Genomic DNA, 25,048 nt, shown 5'->3' with positions numbered 1-25,048 from the left:
ATAGATTAGGGAGAAATTATATTGATTTGTACCAAAGTGGTAGCAATAAAACTGGTGGAAGTCATTTAATTATAGACAAGGAGGATAATGAAGGGGTTGTCTTTAGATGCATAGACAATTTATCTGTCATAATGAAAGGTAAAGGAGAGTGGAGGTACACAGATACTAGAAGTGAGTGGAGGAGGTCTGTGTGGGAGGAGAGGGAGAGGTGGGTTAGAAGCTATGTGGATTTCCCCTTGTATTTTGCCAACAAAATATGAAACAAAGTTTTTAGCTGATGGTAAGAAATATGGAAGATGTTCTAAAGTATGGAGGAGAGAAGGGCAGGTATGAAATGGTCTCTAACAAAGTAGAAAATGGAATGTATTAGAGCAGTGTTTCTTATAGTACCTATGGTGAAGTGTAATATTTTGCTTGTTCATTTTGCTCTAAATTTCTAATTTCTCACTAGTATCTAAACCACCATAAAAATTATTTGGAGAATGAAATAAAAGGCATACAACATACAAATCCATTTTTATTATTATCTTTCATGACATTATTTTGTCAAATTGGCACATTTTATAAAAGATAACTATTGATTTCTGTACTGACCTTTACATAGCACTTGATTAGGGAAGTGTGGAAGGACTAGTAGCTAGACTAAGGTCCCACTTGATGTTATGAATTTTAAACATAAGTGTGATTTGATATGTTTCAGATGTTTAATACTATTCACCACCATAATCTTTGGTGAGCAGTATGATAATGTATACTTTAAAATTTTTCCCAATATTTGATATTGCAGTTCTGTTTCTAGGACTTCTGTGACTGAAATGAAGATAAATATATGCAAATATGTGTATATTACAATGTGGATTTTAAATGTGTGATTTTTATATTAAGATTTTGGATAAATAAATCATACAATAGTCTCATTGTGAATTATACAACTACTTCACAAAGAAAAAAAATGCAACAACTTTACAAACCTTATGTTAACTTTGTTAACGAGTTTGAAGAAACTATATTTAAGATAACCTTCTTGGGGCACCTGTGTGGCTCCGTGGGTTAAGCCTCTGACTTCGGCTCAGGTTATGATCTCACAGTCTGTGAGTTTGAGCCCCGTGTGGGGCTCTGTGCTGACAGCTCAGAGCCTGGAGCTTGCTTCGGATTCTGTGTCTACTTCTCTCTCTGCCCCTCCCCAACTTGTGCTCTGTCTCTCTATATCTCTCAAAAAATAAATAAATGTAAAAAAAATTTTTTAAGATAACCTCCTTTTCCATAAATCGTATATGTATTCAGAAATTTTGAAAATACACATTATAAACAAAAGTATTATCAGTGATTTGGAATTTGAGGTCAAGTAATTTTCTTATTTCCTGAATATTACATAGTATTCCAATATTCACGTTTTCACATAATTCACATAAGGGGTGCCTGGGTGACTCACTCGCTGAAGCATCCAACTTTTAATTTTGGTTCAGGTCATGATCTCAAACTTCATGAAATGGAGCCCCAAGTCAGGCTCTGAGCTGACTTCATGGTGCCTGCTTGGGATTCTGTCTCTTCCTCTGTCTCTGCCCCTCTTTTGCTCTCTCTCTCTCTTCCTCTCTCTCTCAAAGTAAATAAATAAACATTAAAAAAAGAAAGAGAACGGTTACCCCATAGAATGGACTGATTATTTGCAAATCACATATCTGAAAAGGACTTGTATCTGGAATATAAAAACAACACTTAAAACGCAATAGTAAAAGGACAATCAAATTATTTTTTTGAAAAAAAATTTTTTTCAGCGTTTATTTATTTTTGGGACAGAGAGAGACAGAGCATGAACGGGGGAGGAGCAGAGAGAGAGGGAGACACAGAATCGGAAACAGGCTCCAGGCTCTGAGCCATCAGCCCAGAGCCTGACGCGGGGCTCGAACTCACGGACCGTGAGATCGTGACCTGGCTGAAGTCGGACGCTTAACCGACTGCGCCACCCAGGCACCCCAGGACAATCACATTATTAAGTGGGCAAAGAATTTGAATAGACATTTCCCCAGAATATTTGGCAAATGACCAGTAAGAACAGAAAAAGGGCACTATGCTCAGTGAAATAACTCAGAGAATGGCAAATCTGCAGACACGAAAAGTAGTTTCTGTTTTATTAGGACTGGAAGTGTTGCAAGGTTTTGCTAAGGATACAGCATTTCTTTGGAGAAGGATGAAATATAGAAATTGATGTGGTGATGGTTGTACAGCTCTATAAAATACTAAAAATCATTAGATTTTACATATTATAGGAGTGAACTGAATGGTATATGAATTATGTATCAATAAAGCTATTCCAAACTATGTTTACAAATATGTATTAAACATGATATGCACTGTGCAAGTTACTGGGATTCAAAAATAAGAAAAAAACATAGTTCTATAGTCTTAGAGGTGTCATATGATGGGAAGAAACTTTCTTAAACAGAAATAACACATGCATTTTTAATTGTTTAAACTTAGGTTTACAAGCTTTTAGTGTTTTGTACTTCATATGCATTTAGTTTTCAGCTGTGTGGGTGTTTTTAAAAATAATCTATTATAGGGTCATACTTCTTTCTGTGTGTACTCAGGACTACTTCCTCCAGTCTAAGTGGCTTTATATGAAGTGCATAAATCTAAGACAGGTGAAATTCTAATCTGGTTTGTTTTCTCCTGTGTTTTGTGAACTCTTTCTCTGCCCCTGTCCCTCTGCCTGTCACATTTCAGAACAAGCCACACTAGTTCTATTAAAATGTAATTCTATGTATGGGTTACCTTTCTCTCAAGCTAGATTGCTAAAATTTCATTATAACATTGCTATAACAAGGATTCTCATGGCTTCTTATTAAATCGCTGGCTGGAAAGTTCCAAATTAAATTTTTGTTGTTTATATTGTTAAACCTCATACTTCTTAGTTAATTCCTTCCATACTTTACTGTGATCTTCTCTGACATTTTCTTACTGTGTTAGAATCTGAGAACAGTTTACCTTCTGAACAATTTACAGCCATGTGGTTAAGAGTCTCCTGATCTGACAGCCTTGTTGTATATTACACCTGTTTATTTGCAAAGAGGCATGAGTGGTTCATTATCCATGAAATCATAAATGAAATATATTTATAGGCTGTCACTCTGTGCCTCATACTGAAGTATTCACTACTTTTAAATCACTATATTCTATGTTTCTTCCCATTAAAAGCTTATGATCTAAAACAATTCCTTAAGCCACAAGGGAGAATTTAGTTCAATACTTTATATAAAGGATGTGCACTACATAAAATATAGTGACAGAAAAAATGCCAAACTGTCAACACTCTCTCAGTGTATAAGAAACTCAGGCTCATGTGTAGCTAGCGAATGATTGGGAGTTCCAGAGTCACCATTTTATGGATTATGAATTAGTGTTGTGTTTAATGAAAATAAACTGTGATTTCAATGAAAGTAAATGGATGCTGAAATACTGAAAATACTTTCTTCCCAAGTCTCTATCCCTAGAATCTGTGAATGTACCTAATATGGAAAAAAAAAAAAAAAAGATTCTGCAGATGTGATTATGTTAAGGCTGAGGAGATTATCCTGGATTGTCCAGATGGGCCGTAAATGAAATCACAAGTATCTTTCCAAGAGGTAGCCAGAGGGAGATTTGACATAGAAAAGGAAGCAAAGTGACCATGGAGACAGAGGTTGAACTTAATAAGAATGCCTGCATTCACCAGAAACTCAGGGAGTGAATTATCTTCTAGAGACTCTGGAGTGAGAACAGCCCTCCTAACACCTTGATTTTAGTCCCCTAAGATTCAGTTTTGACTCTGACCTCCAAAATCATATAAATGTTTTAAATTAAGAGCAAGGGTTAGTTATCTCATTGACTTTTTTTCCCCTTTGGATTAAGGCTTCAGGTCACAAATAATTTCATAAGCTACATTTTTATGTTTATCTATTGCTAGGGTATTTTGTAAGTAAAAACAACCTACTTTGGCACTCTGCCTTAAATGATGCACGTGTATTAATAATGTTATAAAATATTAATTTTTAATTCATCACTTTTTTTCCTAATGAGACCCATGAGAAGACTCTAATTTATGCAGAGATCTCTTTTTAAGTTATTATTAAATTTTAAAACACGCTTTCAATGTGTTTGAATTAACATAAAAATGCAAATTTATTATTCATTAGTAAAAATATATATGTTTTAATGTTTTTAAAGAATGGATCAGATTTTTGTTTCTTTTTTAAGATCGTGTACGGTGAAAACACTTTTTCATAATTAACATCACACTATTTTAGACCTGGAAATGTCTCTAGAGGGCATTTTTAAGTCATTCATGGTACAGATGAAGAAACTGCAACCTAGAGAAAATGTGTAGTTTATTTTATTGATGTGCTATAGAAAAAAATGATGCAAAAATTATAACATCATATTGTACCTTGAGAGACATTGTAGTTTTTTTGTTTTTTGTTTTGTTTGTTTGTTTTTGTTTTGTTTTGTTTTGCTTTAAGGGGAGGGACGGGCAGAGAGAGGGAGAGAGAGAATCTTAAGCTGGCTCAATGCCCCGGGCAGAGCCTGACTTGGGATTTGATCTCACAACTGGGAGATCATGACCTGAGCTAAACTCAGGAGTCAGACACTGAACTGACTGAGCCACCCAAGAACCCCGAGAGACATTATAATTTTTTTAATTTTTTTTAACTTTTATTTATTATTGAGAGACAGAGAGACACAGAGCGTGAGCAGGGGACGGGTAGAGAGAGGGGGAGACACAGAATCTGAAGTAGGCTCCAGGCTCTGAGCTGTCAGCACAGAGCCGGACTCAGGGCTCTAACTCACAAACTGCGAGATCATGACCTGAGCCGAAGTCGGTTGCCTAACCAACAGAGCCACCCAGGCGCCCCAAGAGAGACATAATTTAAAAAATTTTTTTTTTCAACGTTTATTTATTTTTGGGACAGAGAGAGACAGAGCATGAACGGGGGAGGGGCAGAGAGAGAGGCAGACACAGAATCGGAAACAGGCTCCAGGCTCCGAGCCATCAGCCCAGAGCCTGACGCGGGGCTCGAACTCACGGACCGCGAGATCGTGACCTGGCTGAAGTCGGACGCTTAACCGACTGCGCCACCCAGGCGCCCCGAGAGACATAATTTTAAAGCAAATAAAAATAAAGTCAGAATGAATACAGCAGTTCCCTAAGTTAGGCAGAGCTTGGTTTTTGTATACATGGTAGGATTTCACACTTTCATCGGAAGTCTTTCTAATACTGGGACACCTGGCTAGCTCAGTTAGTAGATCTCAGGGTCGTGAGTTTGAGCCCCACATTTGGGCATAAAACTCACTAAAAAAAAATCCTTCTAATACTAATTATTTCACAAGTAGGATCTATTTATTTGAAGATAGTACCTAAATGATTTCTAAAAGTGAGTCCTGTGAAAGGAGGCTTATCAGTATATTAGATGACAATAGAGTAACATGAGGTAAAAATTAACCTGAGCTTCACTCTATGAATGCCTCAACTTTTCAGGAAGAGATAAACATTAATTGAAAAGGTATATATGCTTCTCTGTTCTACTAACTACTACTAGTGTCTGAATTATAGTGTTTAGGCCAATACGAACAAGAAAAAGGAGTAACTGTCATTTTCCTTTAGGAGCTGCACTGTGACAGGAGCGGAGTATGCTTTCTCACATCTTTTCTTCACTTCTATCTTTCTGCAACCAGGCTGAGACTTCAAATCACAATAAGCACTAAGAAGAAAGTAAGAATAGGGTGGGGAGTGGCTGACGGGAGGGAGGAGAGACTGTGCAGAAGTATCATAATAATATTGGTAGAGGTTTATGCCACAAGCTAAGACACTCCTGTGAGGACAGAAAGGAAGAACTCGGAGAACATTTCATAGGGTTACTTTTTTTTTTTTTTGTATCAGTTCAGAGTTGCAGAATTCCAGGAGTGGGGGCAGAGGAGATATCTTTACTTATTACAGGGAAAAAAATTAGGAGTTGTGTACATCAACTTGAACTTAAAATTTTAATATAAGACTAATCCATGAAAAGTAGAAATAATTTCCATCTAATTAATTGGTGTTTGGACTAATAGCAAATCTGAGTATATTTAGATTTGTGTTTGATCACTAAAGAGAAAATAACACAGAAAACAAAAACAAAAAACAAAAAAACAACAACAAAAAAAGAAAAGCCACTGAAAGCCTCAAGTAGGTTATAGATCCGAAAATGGACCTCACTTTTTAGCCTAACCTTTCAATAACTGGTGGATTCATATGCTATATTGGCTGCCTATTTCACCTACTGCATACCAAGTTAGGAATTTTGCTGGTAAAATAGCAAAGAAAGAATCTTTGTGTATTTTCTTTATAATCCAGCAGCTTAGTTATGTGAGGGACATATTCATTTCTGTACAATATTTTTATTTAAAAAATTATATACAATTTTGCATTATATAATGTCCTCTCTCCATTTATACACATGCAAGAAACTAAAAAATGAGTTAATGAAAGTAATGAAAAAAAAAAAAGAATGTATTTTAACAGGTACTGTGAACCAAAAAATTTAACAAAACCTAAGAAGGTAAACAAAATAAAATAAGTAACAACTTACCTTGTAAAATATATATCCATATATTTATGTGGCTAATATTAAAACAAATGATAGGGCAAATGCTACATGATAAAGCTTTCTATTAATTTCATTTCATAAGTGTTCCCCACCCACCCAGTGCTAGACACACCATGTTCCTGAGGCTGAGAGGAAGTCTGTGGAGGAACATAAAGATGGTCCACATAACTCAAATTTACTTTATTCCAACCAGAAATTGGAATTGATAAGCACTGAAGGGAAAAAAGAAGATGACATGTGTTTTTCTGTGGAAATTAGATGATGAGGGAATAGGTAGAGGACAAATAAATGTTGTAAGTAAATTCTCCATGATTCATTAGACAGTTGTCCAATGTACAAAAACACTCTTCTCAGAATGCTAAGATTTGTTCACACCTTTCTGGAGTGAATAGATTACCAGCCTTGTGAACTGAGTATGGAAGGAAGAGAGAAGACCCATCATCTAGGCTCTATTGTGCCTGTTTTTGGTTCAATCATACTTTGCACTTCCCACTTTTTTGCAACCCATTCCTAAGCACAGTCTATGAAATTAAAGGTATAAATGGAAGCAACTGAGTCTGAAATTAAATTGGAAAGGTCAAATGTTTAAATATATATTTTCAAACACTCCACCCAATATACTCTTAGAAAGTGGTAAGGGCTTATTCATAGGAGGAAATATGTTTCCTATTGCAGCTGTAACAAATTACCACAAACTTAGCTACTTAATACAATGTAAAAATTTGCTGTCTTACAGTTCTTGAGGTCAGAAATCTGAAGTAGCTCTTTTAAAAAATGTTTTTAATGTTGATTTATTTTTGAGAGAGAAAGAGACAGAGTGTGGGGGGAATGGGGGCAGAGGAGAAGGGGCAGAGAGAGAGGGAGACACAGAATCTGAAGTAGGTCTCAGGCTCTGAGCTGTCAGCCCAAGCCCAATGTGGGGCTCAACCTCGTGAACTGCAAGATCTTGACCTAAACTGAAGTCCAGCGCTTAACCAACTCAGCCACCCAGGTGCCCCTGAAAGATTATGTTCCTTGGGGAATCTCTAGAGGAAGATCTGTTCCTTGTCTTTTCCATGTTTGAGTTGCTGCCCTCATTACTTGACTTCTAGCTGCATTTCTCTAATGGTTCCTCCATTATCACATTCCCTCCCCTCTGTCTGTTGTCACATCAGCTTCTTTGCCTTCTCTGACCCTTCTGCATCATTCTTATAAAGATCCTTGTGATGACAATGGGTTTACTCGATAATCCAGGATAATCTATGTTAAGATCCCTAACTAAATCACATCACTTTTGCCATGCAAGGTAACATTTCTGCAAGTTTGGGTGGGATAGGATGTGGACATTTTGGGGAAGGGAGGAATGGGTCATTAGTCAGTCTACCACAGTGGGCATCAGTAGGGAGAAGTGGATAATATGAAAGCAAACAACATAAAAGTGTAAAAATACTTCATCATAGATACAAGAAGGCAGCATAATGATTATAACATGACAAAGACAAGTAAGATATCTTTATGAAAGGAAATATTTCTTTTAAAAAATAAGAATTTCTCCAGTTTTTGTGCAACAAAAAGACTTAAGTAGAAAAATCTTTAAAAGTTTCAATATGAAATGAGAATATAATTAAAAAAAGAAATATATCACCTAAAGAAATATTGAGCAAAAAGCATCATTGAAAGCTTATTGTGATAAGCTAAAGATGCGTAGTGAAAAATTTTAAATGAAACAATTACACACAGACAACCAAGATTTACAGTTAATAAGTCAATAAAGAAGATAAAATGGAATATAAAATTATTAAATTAATTTCAGAATTTAGAAAAAAACACAAGTTAGACACAAAGAAAATACACAAGTTTATTTAAAGATAGTTTATTGAATTTCAACTATATTAAAAATTAAGTGTAAATGGAATAAGGCCCCATTAGGAAGTAGAAATAGATTAGAAGAAAAATAATTTACTATATACTTCCAGAAGAAATCCACATAAATATAAAAATACAACTACGTTAAAAAATAAAAATTAAAAAAAAATTAAAAATGCAACTAGGTTAAAATAAGGGGATGTAAAATGATATATCATTATAACATTTTTCTAAATAAAGAGTGGCTATATTAATATGAAAGTAGATTTCAGAGAAAAGAATATTATTAGAGACAAAAAGTCCATTTTTATTTTTTTAATTTATTTTTTTATTTTTTTTAACGTTTATTTCTTTTTGAGACAGAGGGAGACAGAGTATGAATGGGGGAGGGTCAGAGAGAGGGAGACACAGAATCTGAAACAGGCTCCAGGCTCTGAGCTGTCAGCACAGAGCCCGACGCGCGGCTCGAACTCACGGACCGTGAGGTCATGACCTGAGCCAAAGTCGGCTGCCTAACCGACTGAGCCACCCAGGCGCCCCAAAAAAGTCCATTGTATAATAAAGAAAGATATTACTATATCATTGCAATCATAAAATTATTTATTTTTATTTTAAGTAATCTCTACATCTAACAATGGCCTCGAACACAATCTCAAGATCAAGAGTCACATGCTCTACTGACTGAGTTAGCCAGGCACTCCCGAATCATAACTCTTAACCATCATAACTCTTTATGCATGTAACAACAGAGTTTCTGAGAATATGAAGAAAAAGAAGATAAAACTGCAAGGAGAAATAGAAAAGTCTAAATTATAGGCTAATATTTCAATATCCTATATTCTACAATTAATAAAGCAAATAGACAAAAATCAGTGAGCGTGCATAATATTAAACAAAATTGTTAACACAACCCAGTTGATATTTAAATAGCAGTCACCCAATAATGGCAGAATACCCATTGTTTTGCAGGTCCCCATAGAACATGCACCAAAATAGTCTGTAAACTGGATTTTAAAGCAATTCTCTAAACTACTTTGATTTCTGTATTTTCACAAGTCTGATTCTTCAGATTTTTTTCCATTCTTTGAATTAAGTGATACCCTTTTTTTCTTTTTTTTTATACTTTTGTCATATTTAGTTTTTGTTGCTTACAGATAATCAGAACTGTTCAAGGTGTCAATTGTGTATACCGGTGGAAATATTAAATACAGGGGTACAAATTTAGTTCAGGACCCAGGAAAAAGTGCTTTGTATGGAGAGAGAGATTTGGGTATCAAATCAAGGGAGTGAGTAGGATTTCTGACAGAGAAACATACATATATAACATAAAATATTGGAAAAATGCCCAAGATGTAAATGTTTGACAAACTATTAAGGTCAAGTAACTTCACACATAACATAGATGCATGATATTCTATATGTTAACAGCAGAAATAACCTTATGGTTTTTTGGGTTTTTAAAATTTTTTTTTAACATTTATTCATTTTTGAGAGACAGAGAGACAAAACATGAATGAAGGAGGGGCAGAGTGAGAGGGAGAAACAGAATCGCAAGCAGGCTCCAGGCTCTGAGCTATCAGCACAGAGCATGACCCAGGGCTCGAACTCACGAACCACGAGATTCTGACCTGAGCCAAAGTTGGATGCTTAACCAACTGAGCCACCCAGGCACCCCATGTTTTATTTAAACTAAACAGTCTTCTGGAATCATGAATTTTCTAGATCTGATCTTGACCAAATGTACATACATATAGACCAACTAAAAGCAGAGAACAGAAAACTTTGATTCTAAACACACCCTAAACTGATTTTCTGAACCTTAGAGATATATATATCTTTACCTTACCCTTATTAAAAAACAAAAACTAAAACTAAAACAAAAACAAAAAAAGTGGTATCTGCATTAGTAGATATGCAATATGCTCTTTTGGTAGTCTATTTTTGAACATTATTTTTCTTTTATGCCTTATTAAAAGACAACAAACAAAAAAATTAAAAACTCATAACAAACATGATAACCATCCAACAAAAACTGAAGTTTCACACAAAGCAGTATGAGAAACAGATAACTTGTTAGTGTGTAAGTTAACTTTTTTTTTTTTTTTTAATTTTTTTTTTCAACGTTTATTTATTTTTGGGACAGAGAGAGACAGAGCATGAACGGGTGAGGGGCAGAGAGAGGGAGACACAGAATCGGAAACAGGCTCCAGGCTCCGAGCCATCAGCCCAGAGCCCGACGTGGGGCTCGAACTCACGGACCGCGAGATCGTGACCTGGCTGAAGTCGGACGCTTAACCGACTGCGCCACCCAGGCGCCCCTGTAAGTTAACTTTCAATTATAGTTTGAAGCATCAGTCTCTTTGCTAATGACTCTGTACTCTGTTTTTCTCCTTCATAATTTTACCTTTCACTTACACAGCGTCAACAAAAACTAAATCAATATAGACAAGATATTAGTGCTTTCTCAACTTCAGAAATGCAATTTAAATTCCATTATTTTTGTGACAACTACAAAAATGTCATGATAAAAAAGAATGATAGTAATTACTTAGCATTGCCAGATTATGTCTTATCATCATTCTGTAAAATCCAGTCTATATAAAATCTATTGTTTTTTGTGGTCATTATCTTTTATAAGATTTTGAGGAGTCATTTTCATTTTTTAATACCCCAGGACCTGACAAAATATTTCTTCCCATATTTGTTCCCACTATCTTTGAAATAGTTTTGCATATTGCTGCTATAATATGCCATTAATTACAGCTACCTTAATCACTTTCAATTACTTTTAATATGATAAAATTCTATGTTGTGGAATTCTTGAAGAGTTTAATAAGGCATCATTCAGCTAGGTTAAATATCCTAAGATAACATTAATTATCTGATTTACACCTTCAGAGCAAAGACACTTAGATGAGGTTCAGGTTAAAATTGTTGTTCAAGTATTTACTCATGTATTTATTCAAGGAGGAGGTGGGTATTGTAGAGTGAGAGAGAGAGAGGATTGAGAAAAGAGAAAATATAAATGTATCAGCTCCAAGACATCTTGAATGATAAAGAGCAAAGGCCTTGCCTTGTTTTCCATTTTAATTATGAATTACTCTGGAATAACTTTGATTGTATAATTTTAAGGAAGACATTTAATGGGTATGACTATTTAGCATTTATATATTTATATAGCCTTTCTATCTTCCACACACTTAACTAACTAATCTTTAAAACACCCTAGTGGGGGCGCCTGGGTGGCGCAGTCGGTTAAGCGTCCGACTTCAGCCAGGTCACGATCTCGCGGTCTGTGAGTTCGAGCCCCGCGTCGGGCTCTGGGCTGATGGCTCAGAGCCTGGAGCCTGTTTCCGATTCTGTGTCTGCCTCTCTCTCTGCCCCTCCCCTGTTCATGCTCTGTTTCTCTCTGTCCCAAAAATAAATAAACGTTGAAAAAAAAAATTTAAAAAAAAAAATAAAACACCCTTGTGAGACAGATAAATATTATTATACCTATTTGACACATAAAGAAACAGATACACAAAGAGAGGTTAAGTGCTACATATTTTATTTTACAAGCAATGAAATGGCAATATGGGAATCAGAAATCCCAAATACAATGAGATCTTACACTTGACTTTAATTCTCCATAGTAGGTCAACAACTACTTAGACTGTACTGCTATAGAAAGAGTGGGTCTGGCCATGAGGCAGTGACCAATAGCTCTTGCTTGGAGGAGTGAAGAAATAATTAACAATAGCTTAATAATAATAGCAGGGTCATTTAAATATGAAGGAGAATCCCAACATCAGTAGGTATGTTTTCCCTTCTCCTCTCCTGTGCTGGGTGAAGGGAACGCAGCACCATTTTTCTGGGACTAAAGTCTCTCCCCTGTGGTTTGATTCCCTTTCCCTCCAGACATCCCTGGGAACTCACCCTGCTGTAAGCACTCATGTTTCTCTATTTTCTTGACTTCACTGTTTGTTCTCCAAATCCACGGTATTTATACTTGTTCCGTTGACAAACTTCTGAAATACCTTATGAATTTTACAGATCACTGCAACTTATTTATTCATTGTCATTTTAATGTCATGTTTCAAATTTTAAACACTTTTACTTAAAGAAAGTTTGGCTTTATAGGCAATTAAAAATGAAAAGAAGTCTTTAAAATAAGATACCAATTAAACATGACTATTCACTTTGGATTTTCTTGTTCTAAATTGCCAAAACTTCCTTGCAGGCAAGTGATAGATATGCCAAATATTTAAGAAATATTTAAGAAAAACAATTAAAATTAGTGTCATTAGCGATCATAGCCATGACTTGCTTAGTGATAAATTTTTTAATAGTAATCCTATTAGCAGTTAGGTATTGGAATACGCTCCCTCTCATAGTATACACCTGTTCTATTAGATGAAAATTTAGTAACCACTAATCTGAAAACACACACACACACACATACACACACACAGATACAACTCTTCCAACCTGAAATTATTATTTTTTTTTACTGAAACCTTATAAATGGCTTTTCTATTTTTCTTTTCAATACTGCCCAATAACTTGAAAGATAAACCATTTTGTTGCTATTTCTTTAGCTTTTTCCAGTATTATGCAATCTAGTTTGACTTTGCTGAAAAATACTCTCAGAGTAGCAAATCACCTTTATCACAAATTTAAATGGCCTTTTTATTCACCATTTTACTCAAATTCTTTATAGTATTTTGTATTATGTGATATAAATACTCAAGTCTCCTCTTACTCCACAGTCCTCCCGGTAACCAAGTTCTATAGTTTCTATTATCATGTTGGGTAACTTTCTTCTGTTAGATTCTCTATACTTCTATCCTGCTTCAAATATCACTTTCTTTTGACTGAATTCTGAAATTGGCCTCCTAACTGACCTTGAGCTGCCAGTTCACTCCCACAACATCTTAAAACCACCCTCTCCCACCCCTGGAAATTGTATAACATGGTGGTCAAGAACTTAATCTCTGGACATCATTCCTGATATGAATCCTGGCTTTGTCATTTATTAGCTGCTTGTACTTGGGCCAATTACTTGAGGTCTCCTTCCTATGATTTCTTCAACTGAAAATGCTGATGACTGTGAGAAATTCTCATAAAATTGTAGTTGCCATTTTAAGAACTCGATGAATGTTTGCTAATGTTATTCTGACAGGATACAAGCCTGAATATGTGCAATTGATTTGAATTTTTCAAATAATATTGTTTCTGTTGTTTTGTGTTTTACTTTGATATTATAGATTCTTCCCTCTTAGTTTTTTCATGCCTACCACAACTGCAAACTAGGAATATTGTCATTCTCGATATGTTTTTTTTTTCTTTCCTACCCCACGATTTTTGTCTTGACTTTATTTCTGCTGGATTCCCCATTTCTTCATCTCTACATCTCAAAAAAAAATCTTAATTATAATCTGGGTGAAGATATAATGTTACTTTTAAAGTGAAATTGGCCCTAAACCAAGCTGGGACTCAACCATGAATTCAGCAAAGTCATGGGATATAAAATCAGTGCACAGAAATTGGTTGCATTTCTGTACACCAATAAAGAAGCAACAGAAAGAGAAATCAAGGAATCGATCCCATTTACAATTACACTAAATCTACATATTATTATGTAATGTTTCCAACTTGAAAGTCTAGCTCTGAGTTTTGAATCAAATTTCTAGAAAAATACTAAATATTATTGACCTTTAGTTATTATAATAATTTATAACATATATCCCATCTAAAAAGATTTTTGTGTCTTACAATATTTAAAGATATTGGCTTATAGTTTGACTGAAATTCTTAGTAGTAGAGGAAAATATTATCAGATAGCATTATAGAGTTTATAAGATTAAAAACATGAAGCATATAGAAAATATATAAGAGACTAATTGCATGTTTTTTGGGAAAGGGACAATATGTTGAGTAAGTCCCCAGAGATCACCAAAAAACAAAAAAGAAGATGAATAAAATTATTAACAAATTGAACTTTATTCTGCCTATCAGAGATTTAGTTCTAGCATTTAATTAATATTATGGGATGATATCTGTTTTGATATGTGAATATTTTTAAATTCCTTGAAGTGTTATTTCTTTGTTATTTTAAAACTGTAGTTCTTCTAATGTTTAAAAATGTTTGCATTTTTCTTTTAGTGATTATCTTTGTAAATAATCCTTACATAATCATCCTTTTAACATCATACCTATCATATGTCTTTTCTAAACTCTTCTATTACTCTTCTTCCCCCAATTTTAGTCAAGATTAGATTTTTAGTGTTTGTCTTTGTCTTTTATGTATTTAGATTTTATTGCTTGATTTGTCAGCTTTAAATGCTGCCTTATTTTCCCATTGCAAATGCTAAGCTGATTCTACTTCCTAACTTAGTGATTTTCAAACTTCAATGCACATCAAAATCATCTAAGGAGACTGTTTAAAAAACATTGACCAGACCCTAATCCTACAGATGCTAATGAAGGGCACTTCAGAAATCTTCAGAAATCTGCATCTTTAACAAGTATTGATGGTAATTCTGCTTTGATTGGCTGTAGGTGCAATTTTTAGTAACATTGACTTAAAATAATATGGCATTAGATTTTAAATTCAGATATTTTTATTCAAATGAAAAAATGAGATTTTCTATACCACATAAAAATAGGCAATCATTTGAATAGGTGAGGATACTTTAGATAGATTAAGTAGGCAAACATTTAAATAGATTGACTAGGCAGAGGTTAAACAAGAAGTTTAGAGTCCATTACTCCATCAGTAAGATTTTTACCTATTTAAATAATACCTTTGAATAATTCACTGAATATAAAGACTAATAACACAATAATAAAATAGACAAAAGAGCTAAATCAACAAATTGGACACCTCAATTTCTTTTTGAGAAGCGTCTATTTTACTTTATAAGCATTTACTTGAGCATTCACTGGCCCTTATTTTATAATTTTGGTATTTTGGTTTACTCAAGCCAAAAGAAATAGAAGTTAGCCAGAGGAAAATGAAAGACATTATTACAGAAATTTCACTGTATCATGCATCTCTTTCTTTCAATTTTGGTATTTTCTAACTTTTAAAATACAAACATTCTTCTCAAAAGCAAAATTAGATTTACATGGTAGGTGGAAGGAAGCATGATTGGTGTGTGAGGCCTGTTTGATATTAAGATATTAATACCTAAGGAAGAATAATTCATCTTAGAGTTGTGTTTTCAGTGTAGATGGTTGAACATCTCATCATTTCAAAATATTATCCTAAAATTATCTGAAATATGCTTCCAGTGGAGAATGTATTCATTGTTCTCTTTTTTTCACCAGCCACATTTCATCAGCTACCACTGCACTACCAATGCTCACACTGAGATGAAACATTTCTAACTTCCTCTTTAGTTTAATTCTGTCTTTGAAGACAAAAGAGAGTGAATCAGCTTTTGCTTCCACATGAAAGTACTCCAAATGTTTAAAGATTTCAACCCTGTCTTTATTAAACTTTTGCTCTCTTTTATTTTTATGTTATCTATCACTACCTTCTGCAAACATTCCTTACGCTACATAATTTCCAGGTACTTAAATTGGAGATTAGTTTTCTGTTAAACATTAATTGCTTAGAATTCTTCTTTATTTTATTTTTTTAATTTTTTTTAAATTCTTTATTTATTTTTGAGAGAGAGACAGCAAGACAGAGTGCAAGTGGGGGAGGAACAGAGAGAGAGGGAGACACAGAATTTGAAGCTGGATTCAGGGTCTGAGCTGTCAGTATAGGGCCTGAGTTTGAGGGGCTCAAACTCACAAATCGCAAGATCATGACCGTAGCTGAAGTTAGACACTTACCCAACTGAGCCACCCAGGCGCCCCTAGAATTCTTCTTGAAATTGTGTATTTGGAAGTCATCATAATCTCTGACATATAATCTGATCAGCAGGATTACTTTTGATTGACTGAATTTTATGCTTTATAAATGCATATTGAGTTTGCTTTAGTTATGCATTTATTCTAGTTATGTGTTAATTAGCTTATTCATTTACTTGCATCTATATAAATAAACCATTGGTGTTTAAACATGAAATCAATTAAAAACCTAATTTGCTTTTACCTCACTGCTGAGACCTTCCAAAACTGTGGTAGTTTTTTGTTTTGTTTTGTTTTTTGTGTTTGTTTTTTTTTCCCCAGCCTAAGATTCAGTCATTATAGCAAATTCTAAAACATTTCACCTAATTGATTTGGTTTGTGGGACATTCAGCCAGATTATTTTTAATTTAAGCTTTTTGGTCTTTTTGTTTATAAATCTTTTTTTTTATATATCTCTTTGTTTACATATCCTTTCCTAATTTGTTGTCTGTAACTGGTTCTTTCATGTATGTTTTAAGATCAGACATGGCTTTCTGACTGACAGAACCACACTTGTTTTAATTGAGTTATATACATCTTTTTTATACTTTTAAAAATCGGGCTGCTATAAAAATACATATTTGATGTAAATAAAACTCTAGAACAGGAAGACTAACCTATAATGACACCAAAATTATGTATATTCACATATATATCATTCTGTCATTGAAGATTGATTTTGCCTGTTTTTGAGTTTTATAAACGATATATATATATACATATTTACGTATATACATATACATACGTAAATATGTATATACATATACATATTTTGTATATGTGTGTGTTTATACATATGGTGAGAGAGAAGAATTCATTATGTTAGTGGCTGTCTGGGGTGGCAGTGAGGCTCAGGATTGTGCATGGGAACTTTTTGAAGAGATACCCTTCAGCAGATGAATGGATACATAAACTATGATCTTCAATAGAATATTACTCAGACCTAAAAATAAATGAGATCTCAAGCCATAGAAAGACATAGAAAAAACTTAAAATTCATATTAGTAAATGAAAAAACCATAATGGAAATGCTACATACTGTATGATACTAACTATATGACATTTTGGGAAAAAGACAAACTATGAAGACAGTTAAATAATCAGTGGTTACTGGGGCACCTGGGTGACTCAGTCAGTTAAGTGTCTGACTTCAGCTCAGGTCACGATCTCACAGTTGTGGGTTCGAGCCCTGCATTGGGCTCTATGCTGACAGCTCAGAGCCTGGAGTCTGCTTCAGATTCTGTGTCGCCTTCTCTCTGCCCCTCCCCTGCTCATGCGTGTCTCTCTCTCTCTCTCTCTCTCTCTCTCTTTCTCTAAAAAGTAAATAAACATTTAATTTTTTTTTAATCAGTAGTTACCAGAGGTTAGGGGACATGGAGTGATGAATAGGCAGAACATGGAGGATTTTTATGGCAGTAAAAATACTGTGTGTGATACTATAATGGTGGATACATGTCATTTTACATTTTGTATTTGACAATGCCCATAAAATGTACAACACCAAGGGTGAACCCTACTGTAAATCATGGACTTGGGGTGATTATGGTGTGTCAATATAGGTTCACCAATTGTGACAAAGGTACCACTCTGGTGGGGAGTGCTGATAATGGGGGAAGATACGCATATGTGGGGGCAGGAAGTATATGGGAAATCCCTGTACCTTCCTCTCAATTTTGCTGTAAGTCTATATATACACATATATATGTATATATATGTATATATATGTATATATATATATATATATATTTGAACATAGAATGGGACATTTTTAGAAATATAAAACACATGGGGGATTTGATACTATGCTATTAGTAAACCAAAAAACATGGAAACTAATTATTATGTATTTAGAAATTTAGAAACTCATGTTTAGTTGGCTGTATTTACTTGTTGCAAAGAAGGGAACTTTATACAATAAGGAATCATGGGAGGTATCAGTGAGAGGATGTGGGAAGGGCTTGTTATAGGATTGCTAGATGCTTTTGTGGAGAGTTCAAGGATGCAGGGCATTGCTAGAAATTTGAGCTCTCAGAAAGTAAGTAAAATTCTCCAAGTGATTATGTTAATATTTTTATGTAGAAGAGACACTAAAGCTATGACTGATAAGTAAAACTGCACACCTGGGTGGCTCACTAGGTTAAGCGTCTGGCTTTGGCTCAGGTCATGAGCACAAGGTTTCTGGGTTCAAGCCCTGCATTGGGCTCTGTGCCGAAAGCTCAGAGCCTGTTGCCTGCTTTGGATTCTGTGTTTTCCTCTCTCTCTGCCCTCCCCTACTCATGCTCTATCTCTCTCAATCTCTCAAATATAAATAAACATTAAAAAAAAACAGAAGTAAAACTCACACATTAACAAGAATAGAGAGATGCTTGTTTTTGTGTTTATTTTTGTTTTTTTATCATTTACTATATTATTTTACATTTTTAAATTTACATCCAAATTACTTAGCGTATAGTGCAACAAAGATTTCAGGAGTAGATTCCTTCCACCCCTTACCCATTTAGCCCATCCACCGTCCCACAACTCCTCCACTAACCCTCTGTTTGTTCTCCATTTTTAGGAGTCTCTTATGTTTTGCCCCATCCCTGTTTTTTTTTATTATTATTATTTTTGCTTCTCTTCCCTTATGTTCATCTGTTTTGTCTCTTTAAAGTCCTCATATGAGTGAAGTCATATGTTTTTTGTTTTTCTGACTGACTAATTTCGCTTAGCATAATACCCTCTAGCTCCATCCATGTGTTACAAATGGCAAGATTTCATTCTTTTGATTGCTAAGTAATACTCCATTGGGTGTGTGTATATGTATTTACATATACATATACATATACACACACCACATCTTCTGTATCCATTCATCCATCGATGAATCTTTCCATACTTCGGCTATTGTTGATAGTGCTGCTATAAACATAGAGGTACATGTGTCCCTTCGAAACAGCACACTTGTATCCCTTGGATGAATGCCTAGTAGTGCAATTGCTGGGTCATAGGGTAGTTCTATTTTTAGTTTTTTGAAGAACCTCCATATAGTTTTCCAGAGTGGCTTCACCAGTTTGCATTCCCACCAGCAATGCAAAACAGATCTTCTTTCTCCGCATCCCCACCGACATCTGTTGTTGCCTGAGTGGTTAATGTTAGCCATTCTGACAGGTGTGAAGTGGTATCTCATTGTGGTTTTGATTTGTATTTGCCTGATGATGAGTGATGTGGAGCATTTTTTCATGTGTTGGTTGGCCATCTGGATGTCTTCTTTGGAGAAGTGTCTATTCATGTCTTTTCCCCATTTCTTCACTGGATTATTTTTGTTTTTTGTGTGTTGAGTTTAATAAGTTCTTTATTGTTTTTGGATACTAACCCTTTATCTGATATGTCGTTTGCAAACATCTTCTCCCATTCTGTCAGTTGCCTTTTAGTTTTGCTGATTGTTTCCTTCGCTGTGCAGAAGATTTTTATTTTGATGAAGTCCCAGTAGTTCATTTTTGCTTTTGTTTTCCTTGTCTCTTGAGACGTGTTGAGTAAGCTGCAGCCAAGATCACAGAGGTTTTTGCTTGCTTTCTCCTCGAGGATTTTGATGGCTTCCTGTCTTACATTGAGGTCTTACATTCATTTTGAGTTTATTTTTATGTATGGTGTAGGAAAGTGGTCCAGGTTCATTCTTCTGCATGTCGCTGTCCAGTTTTCCCAGCTCCACTTGCTGAAGACATTGTCTCCATTCCATTGGATACTCTTCCCTGCTTTGTCAAAGATTAGTTGGCTATACGTTTGTGGGTCCATTTCTGGGTTCTCTATTCTGTTCCATTGATCTCAGTGTTCTTGTGCCAGTACCGTAGTGTCCTGATGATTACAGCTTGGTAGTATAGCTTGAAGTCTGGGATTGTGATACCTCCTGCTTTGGTTTTCTTTTTCAAAATTGCTTTGTCTGTTCGAGGTCATTTCTGCTTCCATATGAGTTTTAGGATTATTTGAATGCTGGTGTTATTTTGATAGAGTTTGCATTGAATGTGTAGATTGCTTTGGGTATTATCGACATGTTAACAGTATTTGTTCTTCCTATCCAGGAGCATGGAATCTTTTTCCGTTTTTTGTGTCTTCTTCAATTTCTTTCATCAGCTTTCTATAGTTTTCAGTGTATAGATTTTGCACCTCTTTGGTCAGATTTATTCCTAGGTATTTTATTGTTTTTGATGCAATTGGAAATGAGAACGATAGCTTGATTTCTCTTTCTGTCACTTCATTGTTGGTGTATAGGAATGCAACCAATTTCTGTGCATTGATTTTATATCCTGCAAATTTGCTGAATTCATGGATCAGTTCTGGGAGTTTTTTGGTGGAATCTTTTGGGTTTTCCATATAGAGTATCATGTCATCTGCGAAGAATGAAAGTTTGACCACCTCCTGGCCAATTTAGATGCCTTTTATTTCTTTGTGTTGTCTGATTGCAGAGGCTAAGACTTCCAATACTATGTTGGATAACAATGATGAGAGAGGACACCCTGTCTTGTTCCCGACCTTAGGGGGAAAGCTCTCAGTGTTTCCCCATTGAGGATGATATTAGCCTTGGGCCTTTAATATATGGCTTTTTTGATCTCGAGGTATGCTCCTTCTATCCCTACTTTCTTGAGGGTTTTTATCAAGAAAGGATGCTGTATTTTGTCAAATGCTTTCCCTGCATCTATTGACAGGATCATATGGTTCTTGTCCTTTCTTTTATGATGTGATGAATCACGTTAATTATTTTGCAGATATTGAACCAGCCCTGCATCCCAGGTATAAATCCCATTTGGTCATGGTAAATATTTTTTTAATGCATTGTTGGATCCAGTTGGCTAATATCTTGTGAGGATTTTTGCATCCATATTCATCAGGGAAATTTTTCTGTAGTTCTCCTTTTTAGTGGAGTCTGTGTCTGGTTTGGAATGTAGGTAATGCTGGCTTCATAGAAAGGGTTTGGAAGTTTTCCTTCCATTTCTGTTTTTTGGAACAGCTTCAAGAGAATAGGTGTTAACTCTTCCTTAAATGTTCGGTAGAATTCCCCTCGAAAGCCATCTGGCTCTGGACTCTGGCTTTTTGCCAGATTTTTGATTACTAATTCGATTTCTTTACTGGTTATGGGTCTGTTCAAGTTTCCTATTTCTTCCTGTTTCAGTTTTGGTAGTGTATATGTTTCTAGGAATTTGTCCATTTCTTCCAGGTTGCCCATTTTATTGGCATATAATTACTCATAATATTCTCTTAATATTGTTTTTATCTCTGCTGTGTTGGTTGTGATCTCTCTTTTTTATTCTTGATGTTATTTATTTGGGTCCTTTCCTTTTTGTTTTTGATCAAACGGGCTAGAGGTTTATCAATTTTGTCAATTCTATTAAAGAACCAGCTTCTGGTTTCATTGATATGTTCTACTGGGTTTTTTTGGTTTTGATAGCATTAACTTCTGCTCTAATATTTATTATTTCCTGTCTTCTGCTGGTTTTGGGTTTTATTTGCTGTTCCTTTTCCAGCTCCTTAAAGCATAAGGTTAGGTTGTGTATCTGAGATTTTTCTTCCTTCTTTAGGAAGGCCTGAATTGCTATATACTTTCCTCTTATGACCTCCTTTATTGTGTCCCAGAGGTTTTGGGTTGTGGTGTTATCATATTCATTGGCTTCCATGAACTTTTTAGTTTCCTCTTTAACTTCTTAATTAGCCCATTCATTCTTTAGTAGGATGTTCTTTAGTCTTTAAGTATTTGTTATCTTTCCAAATTTTTTCTTGTGGTTAATTTTGAGTTTCATAACATTGTGGTCTGAAAGAGTCACAGTATGATCTCAATCTTTTTGTACTTACTTAGGGCTGATATGTGTCCCAGTATGTGGTCTATTCTGGAGAGTGTTCCATGTGCACTGGAGTATATTCTGCTGCTTTAGGATGAAATGTTGTGAATATACCTGTTAAGTCCATCTGGTCCAGTGTGTAATTCAAAGCCATTGTTTCCTGGTTGATTTTTTTTATTAGATGATCTTTCCATTGTTGTAAGTGGGGTTTTGAAGTCCCCTAATATTATGGTATTATTATCAATGAATTTCTTTATGTTTGTGACTAATTGATTTATATATTTGGGTGTTGCCACATTTGGCACATAAATGTTTCCAATTGTTAGGTCTTGGTGGATAGACCTCTTAATTATGATATAATGTCCTTCTCCATCTCTTGATACAGCCTTTATTTTAAAGTCTAGATAGTCTGATATAAGAATGGCTACTCCGGCATTCTTTTGTTGACCATTAGCATTATAGATGGTTCTCCATCCCCTTACTTTCAATCTGAAGGTTTCTTTAAAGTCTACAGTGGGTCTCATAAACAGCATGTAGTTGGATCTTGTTTTCTTATCCATTCTGTTACCCTATGTCTTTTGATTGGGGCATTGAGTCCATTGACGTTTAGAGTGAGTACTGAAAGATATGAATTTATTGCCATTATGTTGCTTGTATAGTTGGAGTTTCTGGTGGTGTTGTCTCTTTCTTTCTAGTCTTTGCTGCTCTTGGCATTTGTTTGTTTGTTTGATTGTTTGTTTAATCTTTCTCACCTCAGAGAATCTCCCTTAAAGTTTCTTGCAGCATAGTTTTGTGGTCACAAACTCCTTTAATTTTTGGTTGTCTGGGAAAATTTTAAACTCTCCTTCTATTATGAATGACAGCCATACTGGATAAAGAATTATTGGCTGCATATTTTCTAATTTAGTACACTGAATATATCCTACCACTCTTTTCTGGCCTGCTATGTTTCTGTGGTAGGTCTGCTGCAAATCTGATCTGTCTTCCCTTGTAGGTTAAGGACTTTTTTTCCCTTGCTGGTTTTATGATTCTGTCCTTACCTGAGTATTTTGTCAATTTGACTATTATATGCCTTGTTGATGGTTGGTGTTTGTTGAATCTAATGGGAGTCCTCTGTGCTTCCTGGATTTTGATGTCTGTGTATTTCCCCCCAGGCTAGGAAAGTTTTCTGCTATGATTTGCTTCTATAACGCTTCTACCCCTGTTTCTCTCTCTTCCTCTTCTGGGACCCCTATTATTCTGATGTTGCTTTTTCATGAGTCACTGATTTCTCTAATTCCTAAATCGTGCTTTTTTATCTTAACCTCCGTCTTTCTTTCTGCTTCATTATTTTCCAGAAGTTCATCCTCTATATCGCTGATACTCTGTTCTGCCTCATCCATCCCTTCCACCGTGTCAGCCATTCGAGATTGCAGCTCAGTTATAGCATTTTTTATTTCATCCAGACTAGCTTTTACTTCTTTTATGTCCCTAAAAAATGATTCTAATCTATTTTTGACTCCAGGTAGTATTCTTATTATCATGATTCTAAATTCCAGTTCAGACATCTTGCTTGTGTCCATGTTGGTTAAGTCCCTGGGTGTCGTTTCTTCGTGCTCTTTGTTTTGGGGTGAATTCCTTCATTTTTTTCATTTTGAAGGGAGAAAGGGAATTAATGATGTAAATAAATTAAAATCAAAAAAATTAAAATTAAAAAAATATTGAAATTAAAAAATTCAAAACAAACACACACACACACACACACACACACACACACACACACAAATGGTATAAATGATGCTATATCCTAGGTGTGTTTTGGTCTGGGTGTTGAAAGTGGCTTGATAGATTAGAGAAAAAAGGGGAAAGAAGAAAAAAAAAGGAAATTGTTTGAAAATTTGGAAAACTGAATACACTGAAGTAGAACAAAATGAAATGAAGGAAGTAAAATAGAATGTGACAAAATTTACACAAAAGTAAAAAATATAGTAGAAAAAAATTAAATAATAATATTTTTAATAAAAATTGAAAATAAAAATGACTTTTTCCCTTTCTGTATTTAAAAAAAAGAAAAGAAACAAAAAGGGAAAAAAAAGAAAATTGAATAGATGGACCTGCAAACAGACTGAATACGACTGAAATTCCTTCGTTTTCCCCTAGAAGTCCAACTACAAAGTGCTTTATAGTCCATAAACTAAGCACGTGGAGAGACTTGTGTTCCTAAAGAGCGAGGTTGGCCAAGTTGGGAGGAGCTTAGTGTAATGGCTCCATTCTCCACTAGATGGTGCTGCTTAGCTTATTGGAGTGGATTATTGTGGCTCTTGTAGGTGTGTGTGTGCCCAGGCTCAGAGTGGTAAAATTGGTGTCACCCAGCTACCCAGTCTCTAGTATTGGAACTCTGTTCCTCCTGATCAGCAATCATGCACCGTCCCCACTATTTGTGCCCACGCCTCAGGCTGAACCTACCTCCTGAGTTTTATCTCAGATGAGGCTGTTTCCCGACCCCTTATTTCTGAGGGACTGTGGCTTGACCCATTCTGCCCGTCTGCGGGAGGGTCTCACTGAGCAATGTCCGGGTGCTGGCCATACCCAGAAAGGTTCAAGGGACCATGCTGTTGCTGATGCCCAGAGACTTTGGCTGGGTGCCAGCCCACCCCAGAAAAAGTTCACACGACCGTGTAGCAGCAGTGTTTCAGGGACTATGGCAAATCACAACACGCATCTGGCACCAGGCTTCACCCCCGGCAACCTTGTTCCAGCACCAGTGAATATAGTTGTTCTCCTGGGTCCACTGGCGCCTTTGCCTTTGGGCGATTCACGCAGCCTCTACCAGGTTTCCTCCCAGTAGGGAAACCGGCTCTCCCTGTGTGGCCCTAAGACCTCCAGACTTCACTCTGCTCCTAGAGATTCACC

Source organism: Lynx rufus, unplaced genomic scaffold (assembly GCF_022079265.1).
Source record: "Lynx rufus isolate CCGP_SWC_20201006 ecotype Redwood Valley unplaced genomic scaffold, mLynRuf1.p SCAF_1, whole genome shotgun sequence".
NCBI lineage: Eukaryota > Metazoa > Chordata > Mammalia > Carnivora > Felidae > Lynx > Lynx rufus.
The sequence above is the reverse complement of the archived record's forward strand: the minus strand, read 5'-3'. Positions refer to the sequence as shown.